The sequence below is a fragment of the Schistocerca serialis genome, chromosome 2, assembly GCF_023864345.2.
Source record: "Schistocerca serialis cubense isolate TAMUIC-IGC-003099 chromosome 2, iqSchSeri2.2, whole genome shotgun sequence".
Lineage (NCBI taxonomy): Eukaryota > Metazoa > Arthropoda > Insecta > Orthoptera > Acrididae > Schistocerca > Schistocerca serialis.
In genome coordinates, this window is record NC_064639.1 from 963,138,959 (window position 1) to 963,152,630 (window position 13,672).

The 13,672-nt window shown below is 54.3% G+C and overlaps 33 non-coding genes across 33 annotated transcripts; 26 read left to right on the forward strand and 7 right to left on the reverse strand.

Moving 5' to 3' along the window:
- The first annotated feature begins 246 nt into the window (after positions 1-246).
- Trnae-uuc (transfer RNA glutamic acid (anticodon UUC)) lies at positions 247-318 on the forward strand. The gene has a single exon. It is a non-coding gene; the product is annotated as a tRNA-Glu (tRNA).
- A 198-nt stretch (positions 319-516) lies between these two features.
- Positions 517-590, forward strand: Trnai-aau (transfer RNA isoleucine (anticodon AAU)). Its single transcript has one exon. It is a non-coding gene; the product is annotated as a tRNA-Ile (tRNA).
- A 586-nt stretch (positions 591-1,176) lies between these two features.
- Trnag-ucc (transfer RNA glycine (anticodon UCC)) lies at positions 1,177-1,248 on the reverse strand. The gene has a single exon. It is a non-coding gene; the product is annotated as a tRNA-Gly (tRNA).
- Positions 1,249-1,589: 341 nt separating this feature from the next.
- Positions 1,590-1,660, forward strand: Trnag-gcc (transfer RNA glycine (anticodon GCC)). The gene has a single exon. It is a non-coding gene; the product is annotated as a tRNA-Gly (tRNA).
- A 293-nt stretch (positions 1,661-1,953) lies between these two features.
- Trnam-cau (transfer RNA methionine (anticodon CAU)) lies at positions 1,954-2,026 on the forward strand. Its single transcript has one exon. It is a non-coding gene; the product is annotated as a tRNA-Met (tRNA).
- Positions 2,027-2,307: 281 nt separating this feature from the next.
- Positions 2,308-2,379, forward strand: Trnae-uuc (transfer RNA glutamic acid (anticodon UUC)). The gene has a single exon. It is a non-coding gene; the product is annotated as a tRNA-Glu (tRNA).
- Positions 2,380-2,577: 198 nt separating this feature from the next.
- Positions 2,578-2,651, forward strand: Trnai-aau (transfer RNA isoleucine (anticodon AAU)). Its single transcript has one exon. It is a non-coding gene; the product is annotated as a tRNA-Ile (tRNA).
- A 586-nt stretch (positions 2,652-3,237) lies between these two features.
- Trnag-ucc (transfer RNA glycine (anticodon UCC)) lies at positions 3,238-3,309 on the reverse strand. The gene has a single exon. It is a non-coding gene; the product is annotated as a tRNA-Gly (tRNA).
- Positions 3,310-3,650: 341 nt separating this feature from the next.
- Trnag-gcc (transfer RNA glycine (anticodon GCC)) lies at positions 3,651-3,721 on the forward strand. Its single transcript has one exon. It is a non-coding gene; the product is annotated as a tRNA-Gly (tRNA).
- A 293-nt stretch (positions 3,722-4,014) lies between these two features.
- Positions 4,015-4,087, forward strand: Trnam-cau (transfer RNA methionine (anticodon CAU)). The gene has a single exon. It is a non-coding gene; the product is annotated as a tRNA-Met (tRNA).
- A 281-nt stretch (positions 4,088-4,368) lies between these two features.
- Positions 4,369-4,440, forward strand: Trnae-uuc (transfer RNA glutamic acid (anticodon UUC)). The gene has a single exon. It is a non-coding gene; the product is annotated as a tRNA-Glu (tRNA).
- A 198-nt stretch (positions 4,441-4,638) lies between these two features.
- Positions 4,639-4,712, forward strand: Trnai-aau (transfer RNA isoleucine (anticodon AAU)). Its single transcript has one exon. It is a non-coding gene; the product is annotated as a tRNA-Ile (tRNA).
- A 586-nt stretch (positions 4,713-5,298) lies between these two features.
- On the reverse strand, positions 5,299-5,370 carry Trnag-ucc (transfer RNA glycine (anticodon UCC)). The gene has a single exon. It is a non-coding gene; the product is annotated as a tRNA-Gly (tRNA).
- A 341-nt stretch (positions 5,371-5,711) lies between these two features.
- Trnag-gcc (transfer RNA glycine (anticodon GCC)) lies at positions 5,712-5,782 on the forward strand. The gene has a single exon. It is a non-coding gene; the product is annotated as a tRNA-Gly (tRNA).
- A 293-nt stretch (positions 5,783-6,075) lies between these two features.
- On the forward strand, positions 6,076-6,148 carry Trnam-cau (transfer RNA methionine (anticodon CAU)). Its single transcript has one exon. It is a non-coding gene; the product is annotated as a tRNA-Met (tRNA).
- A 281-nt stretch (positions 6,149-6,429) lies between these two features.
- On the forward strand, positions 6,430-6,501 carry Trnae-uuc (transfer RNA glutamic acid (anticodon UUC)). Its single transcript has one exon. It is a non-coding gene; the product is annotated as a tRNA-Glu (tRNA).
- Positions 6,502-6,699: 198 nt separating this feature from the next.
- On the forward strand, positions 6,700-6,773 carry Trnai-aau (transfer RNA isoleucine (anticodon AAU)). Its single transcript has one exon. It is a non-coding gene; the product is annotated as a tRNA-Ile (tRNA).
- Positions 6,774-7,359: 586 nt separating this feature from the next.
- Positions 7,360-7,431, reverse strand: Trnag-ucc (transfer RNA glycine (anticodon UCC)). The gene has a single exon. It is a non-coding gene; the product is annotated as a tRNA-Gly (tRNA).
- Positions 7,432-7,772: 341 nt separating this feature from the next.
- Trnag-gcc (transfer RNA glycine (anticodon GCC)) lies at positions 7,773-7,843 on the forward strand. Its single transcript has one exon. It is a non-coding gene; the product is annotated as a tRNA-Gly (tRNA).
- Positions 7,844-8,136: 293 nt separating this feature from the next.
- On the forward strand, positions 8,137-8,209 carry Trnam-cau (transfer RNA methionine (anticodon CAU)). The gene has a single exon. It is a non-coding gene; the product is annotated as a tRNA-Met (tRNA).
- A 281-nt stretch (positions 8,210-8,490) lies between these two features.
- Trnae-uuc (transfer RNA glutamic acid (anticodon UUC)) lies at positions 8,491-8,562 on the forward strand. The gene has a single exon. It is a non-coding gene; the product is annotated as a tRNA-Glu (tRNA).
- A 198-nt stretch (positions 8,563-8,760) lies between these two features.
- Positions 8,761-8,834, forward strand: Trnai-aau (transfer RNA isoleucine (anticodon AAU)). The gene has a single exon. It is a non-coding gene; the product is annotated as a tRNA-Ile (tRNA).
- Positions 8,835-9,420: 586 nt separating this feature from the next.
- Positions 9,421-9,492, reverse strand: Trnag-ucc (transfer RNA glycine (anticodon UCC)). Its single transcript has one exon. It is a non-coding gene; the product is annotated as a tRNA-Gly (tRNA).
- Positions 9,493-9,833: 341 nt separating this feature from the next.
- On the forward strand, positions 9,834-9,904 carry Trnag-gcc (transfer RNA glycine (anticodon GCC)). The gene has a single exon. It is a non-coding gene; the product is annotated as a tRNA-Gly (tRNA).
- A 293-nt stretch (positions 9,905-10,197) lies between these two features.
- On the forward strand, positions 10,198-10,270 carry Trnam-cau (transfer RNA methionine (anticodon CAU)). The gene has a single exon. It is a non-coding gene; the product is annotated as a tRNA-Met (tRNA).
- Positions 10,271-10,551: 281 nt separating this feature from the next.
- Positions 10,552-10,623, forward strand: Trnae-uuc (transfer RNA glutamic acid (anticodon UUC)). Its single transcript has one exon. It is a non-coding gene; the product is annotated as a tRNA-Glu (tRNA).
- A 198-nt stretch (positions 10,624-10,821) lies between these two features.
- Trnai-aau (transfer RNA isoleucine (anticodon AAU)) lies at positions 10,822-10,895 on the forward strand. The gene has a single exon. It is a non-coding gene; the product is annotated as a tRNA-Ile (tRNA).
- Positions 10,896-11,481: 586 nt separating this feature from the next.
- On the reverse strand, positions 11,482-11,553 carry Trnag-ucc (transfer RNA glycine (anticodon UCC)). Its single transcript has one exon. It is a non-coding gene; the product is annotated as a tRNA-Gly (tRNA).
- A 341-nt stretch (positions 11,554-11,894) lies between these two features.
- Positions 11,895-11,965, forward strand: Trnag-gcc (transfer RNA glycine (anticodon GCC)). Its single transcript has one exon. It is a non-coding gene; the product is annotated as a tRNA-Gly (tRNA).
- Positions 11,966-12,258: 293 nt separating this feature from the next.
- Trnam-cau (transfer RNA methionine (anticodon CAU)) lies at positions 12,259-12,331 on the forward strand. The gene has a single exon. It is a non-coding gene; the product is annotated as a tRNA-Met (tRNA).
- A 281-nt stretch (positions 12,332-12,612) lies between these two features.
- On the forward strand, positions 12,613-12,684 carry Trnae-uuc (transfer RNA glutamic acid (anticodon UUC)). The gene has a single exon. It is a non-coding gene; the product is annotated as a tRNA-Glu (tRNA).
- A 198-nt stretch (positions 12,685-12,882) lies between these two features.
- Trnai-aau (transfer RNA isoleucine (anticodon AAU)) lies at positions 12,883-12,956 on the forward strand. Its single transcript has one exon. It is a non-coding gene; the product is annotated as a tRNA-Ile (tRNA).
- Positions 12,957-13,542: 586 nt separating this feature from the next.
- Trnag-ucc (transfer RNA glycine (anticodon UCC)) lies at positions 13,543-13,614 on the reverse strand. Its single transcript has one exon. It is a non-coding gene; the product is annotated as a tRNA-Gly (tRNA).
- Positions 13,615-13,672: the final 58 nt, after the last annotated feature.

Consider the following 13,672-nt stretch of genomic DNA (forward strand, 5'->3'; position numbering starts at 1 on the left):
AGGGCGCCAACTTATTTCTTGTTTGTTATCCACAACGTTTCAACGCTTCAGCGGGAAAATGTTTACTTCCTGTTATTGCTACATACAGCTTCCCTATTCCTCTTCTCCCAGCAGAGCATGAAGCCAAAAGCATTGCTCTGCGACGTTTGAGGTGCGCGCCTTGCCAGTCAGTATGTGCAAAGATGCTCGCAAAGAGAGCGACAATGCGACAAGCGACCGTACGAACGGTCGAATGAAACGGCCGCATCCGGTGTGGTCTAGTGGCTAGGATACCTGGCTTTCACCCAGGAGGCCCGGGTTCGATTCCCGGTACCGGAACGGAATTTTTTCCACACGAATCGTGACAAGTTTGAGCTGTCCGAGCGGCCGTTTCCCGTCCTGCTCGCAATATAGCTACTGTTTCGTGACCGTCAGCAGAATATAGACTAGGGAAGCAGACACACGACGACCATAGGAATGGTGTATGGCTTCATGCCACCTGATTCCAGCGTAGGGCTGAGCAACTGCATCTGCCGAGGCCCGTTAGCTCAGTTGGTTAGAGCGTCGTGCTAATAACGCGAAGGTCGTGGGTTCGATCCCCCCACGGGCCACTTCTCTTTTACTACTGCGAAAAGGCAGCGCCGATTTCAGCTGGCGAGTGTGATGACCAAATGATCATCACCCTGCGTGGAAGTTGACAGAGGATCCGAACCCGACTCGTCGGGAAGCACTACAGCATTCACTCGGCAATGGCCATAATATCTTGAATACACTGGTTAGAGAAAATGAAAGAAAATGTCCGATTGCCGATGCGTAACAACTTTGGCCCTTGTCAGTACTTGGGCGGGTGAGCGCATGGGAACACAGGGCACTATTGGCAGTTTTACTTCCTATTTTTGTTTCTCCTTTGTTTTCGGAGCTACAGCCCGATTCGGCCAGGGAGACGCCACCGTGAAATGAAGGGGGCGTGCTGTGTGTCCATCGCCTCGCCTCGCCTCTCCTTACCTCTCTCAGTCGTTTCTCGTGCTTGTCGTTTTGATATAGGCCGATTTGAGAGCGTCAGCTCTCGCGTCAGCTGAGCAAAGTCGAGACAAGTCGAGACACACTAAGGGCTGGTATGCAGCGAGTAAGAGGGCGAAAAAACAATAGTTTAAGAGCGCGTGGCAAAAGTACTCATACGCGAAATTAAAAGCCTGCTGCGGTGGCCGGGAATCGAACCCGGATCAACTGCTTGGAAAGCAACTATGCTGACCATTACACCACGACCGCACAAGCGAGCGCCCCGCCACCGCGCTGAGTCGGCTTCCCGCCTGTCGGCAGCGGCCGAAGGTGATCGTACCCGGCAGGCGCATTTCGAGGCAGGCTAGGGGAGCACATCCAGACGCATTCGGACAGCGTATCCGCGCACATTTCGCATCCTTTGGCAAGAGTCGGCGCCGGCGACGCAAGAGTACGCAGAGGACCGCGTTCTGGCGGCATCTTTAAGCAGTGCAGTGCAGGATTCAGCGTCTGCAGCATCTTCTCCACAGAATGCTACGGCGCTTGACGGCAGTCCCACTTTCCCTTGAGACATCTGCTCGGGAAGCAGCGTGAAGGTACCGCTGGCCCGAGCATCGGTGGTTCAGTGGTAGAATGCTCGCCTGCCACGCGGGCGGCCCGGGTTCGATTCCCGGCCGATGCATCATTTTGTTTTTTCTCCGGTAGGGGTGCTGCGTGTCTTTCGCACTCGAACTGCGTGAGCCATGAGAATGAACCGCGGGATTCCGTATGGAAAGAACCAATCATGCAGCGCGGACGACTGCTCGTTTGGACTCCTGCGTGCTATTGTACATACTGGCGTCGGCCTAGCATCGCAAGTTGCCTGCCGCGCCGTGAATGCACGTGTAGCAACAGAAAAAATGAGCCAGGGAGTGCAGACTCTCTACCACTTGTATTCGATACTTACCAAGATTCCAGAAGGTCTAACGATCGCCTGCCTCGGTAGCGCAGTAGGCAGCGCGTAAGTCTCATGATCTTAAGGTCTTGAGTTCGATCCTCACCCGGGGCATCTAATTTTCTGTGACTGAAGGTGGCGCTGTTGCTAGGGCGCCAACTTATTTCTTGTTTGTTATCCACAACGTTTCAACGCTTCAGCGGGAAAATGTTTACTTCCTGTTATTGCTACATACAGCTTCCCTATTCCTCTTCTCCCAGCAGAGCATGAAGCCAAAAGCATTGCTCTGCGACGTTTGAGGTGCGCGCCTTGCCAGTCAGTATGTGCAAAGATGCTCGCAAAGAGAGCGACAATGCGACAAGCGACCGTACGAACGGTCGAATGAAACGGCCGCATCCGGTGTGGTCTAGTGGCTAGGATACCTGGCTTTCACCCAGGAGGCCCGGGTTCGATTCCCGGTACCGGAACGGAATTTTTTCCACACGAATCGTGACAAGTTTGAGCTGTCCGAGCGGCCGTTTCCCGTCCTGCTCGCAATATAGCTACTGTTTCGTGACCGTCAGCAGAATATAGACTAGGGAAGCAGACACACGACGACCATAGGAATGGTGTATGGCTTCATGCCACCTGATTCCAGCGTAGGGCTGAGCAACTGCATCTGCCGAGGCCCGTTAGCTCAGTTGGTTAGAGCGTCGTGCTAATAACGCGAAGGTCGTGGGTTCGATCCCCCCACGGGCCACTTCTCTTTTACTACTGCGAAAAGGCAGCGCCGATTTCAGCTGGCGAGTGTGATGACCAAATGATCATCACCCTGCGTGGAAGTTGACAGAGGATCCGAACCCGACTCGTCGGGAAGCACTACAGCATTCACTCGGCAATGGCCATAATATCTTGAATACACTGGTTAGAGAAAATGAAAGAAAATGTCCGATTGCCGATGCGTAACAACTTTGGCCCTTGTCAGTACTTGGGCGGGTGAGCGCATGGGAACACAGGGCACTATTGGCAGTTTTACTTCCTATTTTTGTTTCTCCTTTGTTTTCGGAGCTACAGCCCGATTCGGCCAGGGAGACGCCACCGTGAAATGAAGGGGGCGTGCTGTGTGTCCATCGCCTCGCCTCGCCTCTCCTTACCTCTCCCAGTCGTTTCTCGTGCTTGTCGTTTTGATATAGGCCGATTTGAGAGCGTCAGCTCTCGCGTCAGCTGAGCAAAGTCGAGACAAGTCGAGACACACTAAGGGCTGGTATGCAGCGAGTAAGAGGGCGAAAAAACAATAGTTTAAGAGCGCGTGGCAAAAGTACTCATACGCGAAATTAAAAGCCTGCTGCGGTGGCCGGGAATCGAACCCGGATCAACTGCTTGGAAGGCAACTATGCTGACCATTACACCACGACCGCACAAGCGAGCGCCCCGCCACCGCGCTGAGTCGGCTTCCCGCCTGTCGGCAGCGGCCGAAGGTGATCGTACCCGGCAGGCGCATTTCGAGGCAGGCTAGGGGAGCACATCCAGACGCATTCGGACAGCGTATCCGCGCACATTTCGCATCCTTTGGCAAGAGTCGGCGCCGGCGACGCAAGAGTACGCAGAGGACCGCGTTCTGGCGGCATCTTTAAGCAGTGCAGTGCAGGATTCAGCGTCTGCAGCATCTTCTCCACAGAATGCTACGGCGCTTGACGGCAGTCCCACTTTCCCTTGAGACATCTGCTCGGGAAGCAGCGTGAAGGTACCGCTGGCCCGAGCATCGGTGGTTCAGTGGTAGAATGCTCGCCTGCCACGCGGGCGGCCCGGGTTCGATTCCCGGCCGATGCATCATTTTGTTTTTTCTCCGGTAGGGGTGCTGCGTGTCTTTCGCACTCGAACTGCGTGAGCCATGAGAATGAACCGCGGGATTCCATATGGAAAGAACCAATCATGCAGCGCGGACGACTGCTCGTTTGGACTCCTGCGTGCTATTGTACATACTGGCGTCGGCCTAGCATCGCAAGTTGCCTGCCGCGCCGTGAATGCACGTGTAGCAACAGAAAAAATGAGCCAGGGAGTGCAGACTCTCTACCACTTGTATTCGATACTTACCAAGATTCCAGAAGGTCTAACGATCGCCTGCCTCGGTAGCGCAGTAGGCAGCGCGTAAGTCTCATAATCTTAAGGTCGTGAGTTCGATCCTCACCCGGGGCATCTAATTTTCTGTGACTGAAGGTGGTGCTGTTGCTAGGGCGCCAACTTATTTCTTGTTTGTTATCCACAACGTTTCAACGCTTCAGCGGGAAAATGTTTACTTCCTGTTATTGCTACATACAGCTTCCCTATTCCTCTTCTCTCAGCAGAGCATGAAGCCAAAAGCATTGCTCTGCGACGTTTGAGGTGCGCGCCTTGCCAGTCAGTATGTGCAAAGATGCTCGCAAAGAGAGCGACAATGCGACAAGCGACCGTACGAACGGTCGAATGAAACGGCCGCATCCGGTGTGGTCTAGTGGCTAGGATACCTGGCTTTCACCCAGGAGGCCCGGGTTCGATTCCCGGTACCGGAACGGAATTTTTTCCACACGAATCGTGACAAGTTTGAGCTGTCCGAGCGGCCGTTTCCCGTCCTGCTCGCAATATAGCTACTGTTTCGTGACCGTCAGCAGAATATAGACTAGGGAAGCAGACACACGACGACCATAGGAATGGTGTATGGCTTCATGCCACCTGATTCCAGCGTAGGGCTGAGCAACTGCATCTGCCGAGGCCCGTTAGCTCAGTTGGTTAGAGCGTCGTGCTAATAACGCGAAGGTCGTGGGTTCGATCCCCCCACGGGCCACTTCTCTTTTACTACTGCGAAAAGGCAGCGCCGATTTCAGCTGGCGAGTGTGATGACCAAATGATCATCACCCTGCGTGGAAGTTGACAGAGGATCCGAACCCGACTCGTCGGGAAGCACTACAGCATTCACTCGGCAATGGCCATAATATCTTGAATACACTGGTTAGAGAAAATGAAAGAAAATGTCCGATTGCCGATGCGTAACAACTTTGGCCCTTGTCAGTACTTGGGCGGGTGAGCGCATGGGAACACAGGGCACTATTGGCAGTTTTACTTCCTATTTTTGTTTCTCCTTTGTTTTCGGAGCTACAGCCCGATTCGGCCAGGGAGACGCCACCGTGAAATGAAGGGGGCGTGCTGTGTGTCCATCGCCTCGCCTCGCCTCTCCTTACCTCTCTCAGTCGTTTCTCGTGCTTGTCGTTTTGATATAGGCCGATTTGAGAGCGTCAGCTCTCGCGTCAGCTGAGCAAAGTCGAGACAAGTCGAGACACACTAAGGGCTGGTATGCAGCGAGTAAGAGGGCGAAAAAACAATAGTTTAAGAGCGCGTGGCAAAAGTACTCATACGCGAAATTAAAAGCCTGCTGCGGTGGCCGGGAATCGAACCCGGATCAACTGCTTGGAAGGCAACTATGCTGACCATTACACCACGACCGCACAAGCGAGCGCCCCGCCGCCGCGCTCAGTCGGCTTCCCGCCTGTCGGCAGCGGCCGAAGGTGATCGTACCCGGCAGGCGCATTTCGAGGCAGGCTAGGGGAGCACATCCAGACGCATTCGGACAGCGTATCCGCGCACATTTCGCATCCTTTGGCAAGAGTCGGCGCCGGCGACGCAAGAGTACGCAGAGGACCGCGTTCTGGCGGCATCTTTAAGCAGTGCAGTGCAGGATTCAGCGTCTGCAGCATCTTCTCCACAGAATGCTACGGCGCTTGACGGCAGTCCCACTTTCCCTTGAGACATCTGCTCGGGAAGCAGCGTGAAGGTACCGCTGGCCCGAGCATCGGTGGTTCAGTGGTAGAATGCTCGCCTGCCACGCGGGCGGCCCGGGTTCGATTCCCGGCCGATGCATCATTTTGTTTTTTCTCCGGTAGGGGTGCTGCGTGTCTTTCGCACTCGAACTGCGTGAGCCATGAGAATGAACCGCGGGATTCCGTATGGAAAGAACCAATCATGCAGCGCGGACGACTGCTCGTTTGGACTCCTGCGTGCTATTGTACATACTGGCGTCGGCCTAGCATCGCAAGTTGCCTGCCGCGCCGTGAATGCACGTGTAGCAACAGAAAAAATGAGCCAGGGAGTGCAGACTCTCTACCACTTGTATTCGATACTTACCAAGATTCCAGAAGGTCTAACGATCGCCTGCCTCGGTAGCGCAGTAGGCAGCGCGTAAGTCTCATAATCTTAAGGTCGTGAGTTCGATCCTCACCCGGGGCATCTAATTTTCTGTGACTGAAGGTGGTGCTGTTGCTAGGGCGCCAACTTATTTCTTGTTTGTTATCCACAACGTTTCAACGCTTCAGCGGGAAAATGTTTACTTCCTGTTATTGCTACATACAGCTTCCCTATTCCTCTTCTCTCAGCAGAGCATGAAGCCAAAAGCATTGCTCTGCGACGTTTGAGGTGCGCGCCTTGCCAGTCAGTATGTGCAAAGATGCTCGCAAAGAGAGCGACAATGCGACAAGCGACCGTACGAACGGTCGAATGAAACGGCCGCATCCGGTGTGGTCTAGTGGCTAGGATACCTGGCTTTCACCCAGGAGGCCCGGGTTCGATTCCCGGTACCGGAACGGAATTTTTTCCACACGAATCGTGACAAGTTTGAGCTGTCCGAGCGGCCGTTTCCCGTCCTGCTCGCAATATAGCTACTGTTTCGTGACCGTCAGCAGAATATAGACTAGGGAAGCAGACACACGACGACCATAGGAATGGTGTATGGCTTCATGCCACCTGATTCCAGCGTAGGGCTGAGCAACTGCATCTGCCGAGGCCCGTTAGCTCAGTTGGTTAGAGCGTCGTGCTAATAACGCGAAGGTCGTGGGTTCGATCCCCCCACGGGCCACTTCTCTTTTACTACTGCGAAAAGGCAGCGCCGATTTCAGCTGGCGAGTGTGATGACCAAATGATCATCACCCTGCGTGGAAGTTGACAGAGGATCCGAACCCGACTCGTCGGGAAGCACTACAGCATTCACTCGGCAATGGCCATAATATCTTGAATACACTGGTTAGAGAAAATGAAAGAAAATGTCCGATTGCCGATGCGTAACAACTTTGGCCCTTGTCAGTACTTGGGCGGGTGAGCGCATGGGAACACAGGGCACTATTGGCAGTTTTACTTCCTATTTTTGTTTCTCCTTTGTTTTCGGAGCTACAGCCCGATTCGGCCAGGGAGACGCCACCGTGAAATGAAGGGGGCGTGCTGTGTGTCCATCGCCTCGCCTCGCCTCTCCTTACCTCTCTCAGTCGTTTCTCGTGCTTGTCGTTTTGATATAGGCCGATTTGAGAGCGTCAGCTCTCGCGTCAGCTGAGCAAAGTCGAGACAAGTCGAGACACACTAAGGGCTGGTATGCAGCGAGTAAGAGGGCGAAAAAACAATAGTTTAAGAGCGCGTGGCAAAAGTACTCATACGCGAAATTAAAAGCCTGCTGCGGTGGCCGGGAATCGAACCCGGATCAACTGCTTGGAAGGCAACTATGCTGGCCATTACACCACGACCGCACAAGCGAGCGCCCCGCCACCGCGCTGAGTCGGCTTCCCGCCTGTCGGCAGCGGCCGAAGGTGATCGTACCCGGCAGGCGCATTTCGAGGCAGGCTAGGGGAGCACATCCAGACGCATTCGGACAGCGTATCCGCGCACATTTCGCATCCTTTGGCAAGAGTCGGCGCCGGCGACGCAAGAGTACGCAGAGGACCGCGTTCTGGCGGCATCTTTAAGCAGTGCAGTGCAGGATTCAGCGTCTGCAGCATCTTCTCCACAGAATGCTACGGCGCTTGACGGCAGTCCCACTTTCCCTTGAGACATCTGCTCGGGAAGCAGCGTGAAGGTACCGCTGGCCCGAGCATCGGTGGTTCAGTGGTAGAATGCTCGCCTGCCACGCGGGCGGCCCGGGTTCGATTCCCGGCCGATGCATCATTTTGTTTTTTCTCCGGTAGGGGTGCTGCGTGTCTTTCGCACTCGAACTGCGTGAGCCATGAGAATGAACCGCGGGATTCCGTATGGAAAGAACCAATCATGCAGCGCGGACGACTGCTCGTTTGGACTCCTGCGTGCTATTGTACATACTGGCGTCGGCCTAGCATCGCAAGTTGCCTGCCGCGCCGTGAATGCACGTGTAGCAACAGAAAAAATGAGCCAGGGAGTGCAGACTCTCTACCACTTGTATTCGATACTTACCAAGATTCCAGAAGGTCTAACGATCGCCTGCCTCGGTAGCGCAGTAGGCAGCGCGTAAGTCTCATAATCTTAAGGTCGTGAGTTCGATCCTCACCCGGGGCATCTAATTTTCTGTGACTGAAGGTGGTGCTGTTGCTAGGGCGCCAACTTATTTCTTGTTTGTTATCCACAACGTTTCAACGCTTCAGCGGGAAAATGTTTACTTCCTGTTATTGCTACATACAGCTTCCCTATTCCTCTTCTCTCAGCAGAGCATGAAGCCAAAAGCATTGCTCTGCGACGTTTGAGGTGCGCGCCTTGCCAGTCAGTATGTGCAAAGATGCTCGCAAAGAGAGCGACAATGCGACAAGCGACCGTACGAACGGTCGAATGAAACGGCCGCATCCGGTGTGGTCTAGTGGCTAGGATACCTGGCTTTCACCCAGGAGGCCCGGGTTCGATTCCCGGTACCGGAACGGAATTTTTTCCACACGAATCGTGACAAGTTTGAGCTGTCCGAGCGGCCGTTTCCCGTCCTGCTCGCAATATAGCTACTGTTTCGTGACCGTCAGCAGAATATAGACTAGGGAAGCAGACACACGACGACCATAGGAATGGTGTATGGCTTCATGCCACCTGATTCCAGCGTAGGGCTGAGCAACTGCATCTGCCGAGGCCCGTTAGCTCAGTTGGTTAGAGCGTCGTGCTAATAACGCGAAGGTCGTGGGTTCGATCCCCCCACGGGCCACTTCTCTTTTACTACTGCGAAAAGGCAGCGCCGATTTCAGCTGGCGAGTGTGATGACCAAATGATCATCACCCTGCGTGGAAGTTGACAGAGGATCCGAACCCGACTCGTCGGGAAGCACTACAGCATTCACTCGGCAATGGCCATAATATCTTGAATACACTGGTTAGAGAAAATGAAAGAAAATGTCCGATTGCCGATGCGTAACAACTTTGGCCCTTGTCAGTACTTGGGCGGGTGAGCGCATGGGAACACAGGGCACTATTGGCAGTTTTACTTCCTATTTTTGTTTCTCCTTTGTTTTCGGAGCTACAGCCCGATTCGGCCAGGGAGACGCCACCGTGAAATGAAGGGGGCGTGCTGTGTGTCCATCGCCTCGCCTCGCCTCTCCTTACCTCTCTCAGTCGTTTCTCGTGCTTGTCGTTTTGATATAGGCCGATTTGAGAGCGTCAGCTCTCGCGTCAGCTGAGCAAAGTCGAGACAAGTCGAGACACACTAAGGGCTGGTATGCAGCGAGTAAGAGGGCGAAAAAACAATAGTTTAAGAGCGCGTGGCAAAAGTACTCATACGCGAAATTAAAAGCCTGCTGCGGTGGCCGGGAATCGAACCCGGATCAACTGCTTGGAAGGCAACTATGCTGACCATTACACCACGACCGCACAAGCGAGCGCCCCGCCGCCGCGCTCAGTCGGCTTCCCGCCTGTCGGCAGCGGCCGAAGGTGATCGTACCCGGCAGGCGCATTTCGAGGCAGGCTAGGGGAGCACATCCAGACGCATTCGGACAGCGTATCCGCGCACATTTCGCATCCTTTGGCAAGAGTCGGCGCCGGCGACGCAAGAGTACGCAGAGGACCGCGTTCTGGCGGCATCTTTAAGCAGTGCAGTGCAGGATTCAGCGTCTGCAGCATCTTCTCCACAGAATGCTACGGCGCTTGACGGCAGTCCCACTTTCCCTTGAGACATCTGCTCGGGAAGCAGCGTGAAGGTACCGCTGGCCCGAGCATCGGTGGTTCAGTGGTAGAATGCTCGCCTGCCACGCGGGCGGCCCGGGTTCGATTCCCGGCCGATGCATCATTTTGTTTTTTCTCCGGTAGGGGTGCTGCGTGTCTTTCGCACTCGAACTGCGTGAGCCATGAGAATGAACCGCGGGATTCCGTATGGAAAGAACCAATCATGCAGCGCGGACGACTGCTCGTTTGGACTCCTGCGTGCTATTGTACATACTGGCGTCGGCCTAGCATCGCAAGTTGCCTGCCGCGCCGTGAATGCACGTGTAGCAACAGAAAAAATGAGCCAGGGAGTGCAGACTCTCTACCACTTGTATTCGATACTTACCAAGATTCCAGAAGGTCTAACGATCGCCTGCCTCGGTAGCGCAGTAGGCAGCGCGTAAGTCTCATAATCTTAAGGTCGTGAGTTCGATCCTCACCCGGGGCATCTAATTTTCTGTGACTGAAGGTGGTGCTGTCGCTAGGGCGCCAACTTATTTCTTGTTTGTTATCCACAACGTTTCAACGCTTCAGCGGGAAAATGTTTACTTCCTGTTATTGCTACATACAGCTTCCCTATTCCTCTTCTCCCAGCAGAGCATGAAGCCAAAAGCATTGCTCTGCGACGTTTGAGGTGCGCGCCTTGCCAGTCAGTATGTGCAAAGATGCTCGCAAAGAGAGCGACAATGCGACAAGCGACCGTACGAACGGTCGAATGAAACGGCCGCATCCGGTGTGGTCTAGTGGCTAGGATACCTGGCTTTCACCCAGGAGGCCCGGGTTCGATTCCCGGTACCGGAACGGAATTTTTTCCACACGAATCGTGACAAGTTTGAGCTGTCCGAGCGGCCGTTTCCCGTCCTGCTCGCAATATAGCTACTGTTTCGTGACCGTCAGCAGAATATAGACTAGGGAAGCAGACACACGACGACCATAGGAATGGTGTATGGCTTCATGCCACCTGATTCCAGCGTAGGGCTGAGCAACTGCATCTGCCGAGGCCCGTTAGCTCAGTTGGTTAGAGCGTCGTGCTAATAACGCGAAGGTCGTGGGTTCGATCCCCCCACGGGCCACTTCTCTTTTACTACTGCGAAAAGGCAGCGCCGATTTCAGCTGGCGAGTGTGATGACCAAATGATCATCACCCTGCGTGGAAGTTGACAGAGGATCCGAACCCGACTCGTCGGGAAGCACTACAGCATTCACTCGGCAATGGCCATAATATCTTGAATACACTGGTTAGAGAAAATGAAAGAAAATGTCCGATTGCCGATGCGTAACAACTTTGGCCCTTGTCAGTACTTGGGCGGGTGAGCGCATGGGAACACAGGGCACTATTGGCAGTTTTACTTCCTATTTTTGTTTCTCCTTTGTTTTCGGAGCTACAGCCCGATTCGGCCAGGGAGACGCCACCGTGAAATGAAGGGGGCGTGCTGTGTGTCCATCGCCTCGCCTCGCCTCTCCTTACCTCTCTCAGTCGTTTCTCGTGCTTGTCGTTTTGATATAGGCCGATTTGAGAGCGTCAGCTCTCGCGTCAGCTGAGCAAAGTCGAGACAAGTCGAGACACACTAAGGGCTGGTATGCAGCGAGTAAGAGGGCGAAAAAACAATAGTTTAAGAGCGCGTGGCAAAAGTACTCATACGCGAAATTAAAAGCCTGCTGCGGTGGCCGGGAATCGAACCCGGATCAACTGCTTGGAAGGCAACTATGCTGACCATTACACCACGACCGCACAAGCGAGCGCCCCGCCACCGCGCTGAGTCGGCTTCCCGCCTGTCGGCAGCGGCCGAAGGTGATCGTACCCGGCAGGCGCATTTCGAGGCAGGCTAGGGGAGCACATCCAGACGCATTCGGACAGCGTATCCGCGCACATTTCGCATCCTTTGGCAAGAGTCGGCGCCGGCGACGCAAGAGTACGCAGAGGACCGCGTTCTGGCGGCATCTTTAAGCAGTGCAGTGCAGGATTCAGCGTCTGCAGCATCTTCTCCACAGAATGCTACGGCGCTTGACGGCAGTCCCACTTTCCCTTGAGACATCTGCTCGGGAAGCAGCGTGAAGGTACCGCTGGCCCGAGCATCGGTGGTTCAGTGGTAGAATGCTCGCCTGCCACGCGGGCGGCCCGGGTTCGATTCCCGGCCGATGCATCATTTTGTTTTTTCTCCGGTAGGGGTGCTGCGTGTCTTTCGCACTCGAACTGCGTGAGCCATGAGAATGAACCGCGGGATTCCGTATGGAAAGAACCAATCATGCAGCGCGGACGACTGCTCGTTTGGACTCCTGCGTGCTATTGTACATACTGGCGTCGGCCTAGCATCGCAAGTTGCCTGCCGCGCCGTGAATGCACGTGTAGCAACAGAAAAAATGAGCCAGGGAGTGCAGACTCTCTACCACTTGTATTCGATACTTACCAAGATTCCAGAAGGTCTAACGATCGCCTGCCTCGGTAGCGCAGTAGGCAGCGCGTAAGTCTCATAATCTTAAGGTCGTGAGTTCGATCCTCACCCGGGGCATCTAATTTTCTGTGACTGAAGGTGGTGCTGTTGCTAGGGCGCCAACTTATTTCTTGTTTGTTATCCACAACGTTTCAACGCTTCAGCGGGAAAATGTTTACTTCCTGTTATTGCTACATACAGCTTCCCTATTCCTCTTCTCCCAGCAGAGCATGAAGCCAAAAGCATTGCTCTGCGACGTTTGAGGTGCGCGCCTTGCCAGTCAGTATGTGCAAAGATGCTCGCAAAGAGAGCGACAATGCGACAAGCGACCGTACGAACGGTCGAATGAAACGGCCGCATCCGGTGTGGTCTAGTGGCTAGGATACCTGGCTTTCACCCAGGAGGCCCGGGTTCGATTCCCGGTACCGGAAAGGAATTTTTTCCACACGAATCGTGACAAGTTTGAGCTGTCCGAGCGGCCGTTTCCCGTCCTGCTCGCAATATAGCTACTGTTTCGTGACCGTCAGCAGAATATAGACTAGGGAAGCAGACACACGACGACCATAGGAATGGTGTATGGCTTCATGCCACCTGATTCCAGCGTAGGGCTGAGCAACTGCATCTGCCGAGGCCCGTTAGCTCAGTTGGTTAGAGCGTCGTGCTAATAACGCGAAGGTCGTGGGTTCGATCCCCCCACGGGCCACTTCTCTTTTACTACTGCGAAAAGGCAGCGCCGATTTCAGCTGGCGAGTGTGATGACCAAATGATCATCACCCTGCGTGGAAGTTGACAGAGGATCCGAACCCGACTCGTCGGGAAGCACTACAGCATTCACTCGGCAATGGCCATAATATCTTGAATACACTGGTTAGAGAAAATGAAAGAAAATGTCCGATTGCCGATGCGTAACAACTTTGGCCCTTGTCAGTACTTGGGCGGGTGAGCGCATGGGAACACAGGGCACTATTGGCAGTTTTACTTCCTATTTTTGTTTCTCCTTTGTTTTCGGAGCTACAGCCCGATTCGGCCAGGGAGACGCCACCGTGAAATGAAGGGGGCGTGCTGTGTGTCCATCGCCTCGCCTCGCCTCTCCTTACCTCTCTCAGTCGTTTCTCGTGCTTGTCGTTTTGATATAGGCCGATTTGAGAGCGTCAGCTCTCGCGTCAGCTGAGCAAAGTCGAGACAAGTCGAGACACACTAAGGGCTGGTATGCAGCGAGTAAGAGGGCGAAAAAACAATAGTTTAAGAGCGCGTGGCAAAAGTACTCATACGCGAAATTAAAAGCCTGCTGCGGTGGCCGGGAATCGAACCCGGATCAACTGCTTGGAAGGCAACTATGCTGACCATTACACCACGACCGCACAAGCGAGCGCCCCGCCACCGCGCTGAGTCGGCTTCCCGCCTGTCGGCAGCGGCCGA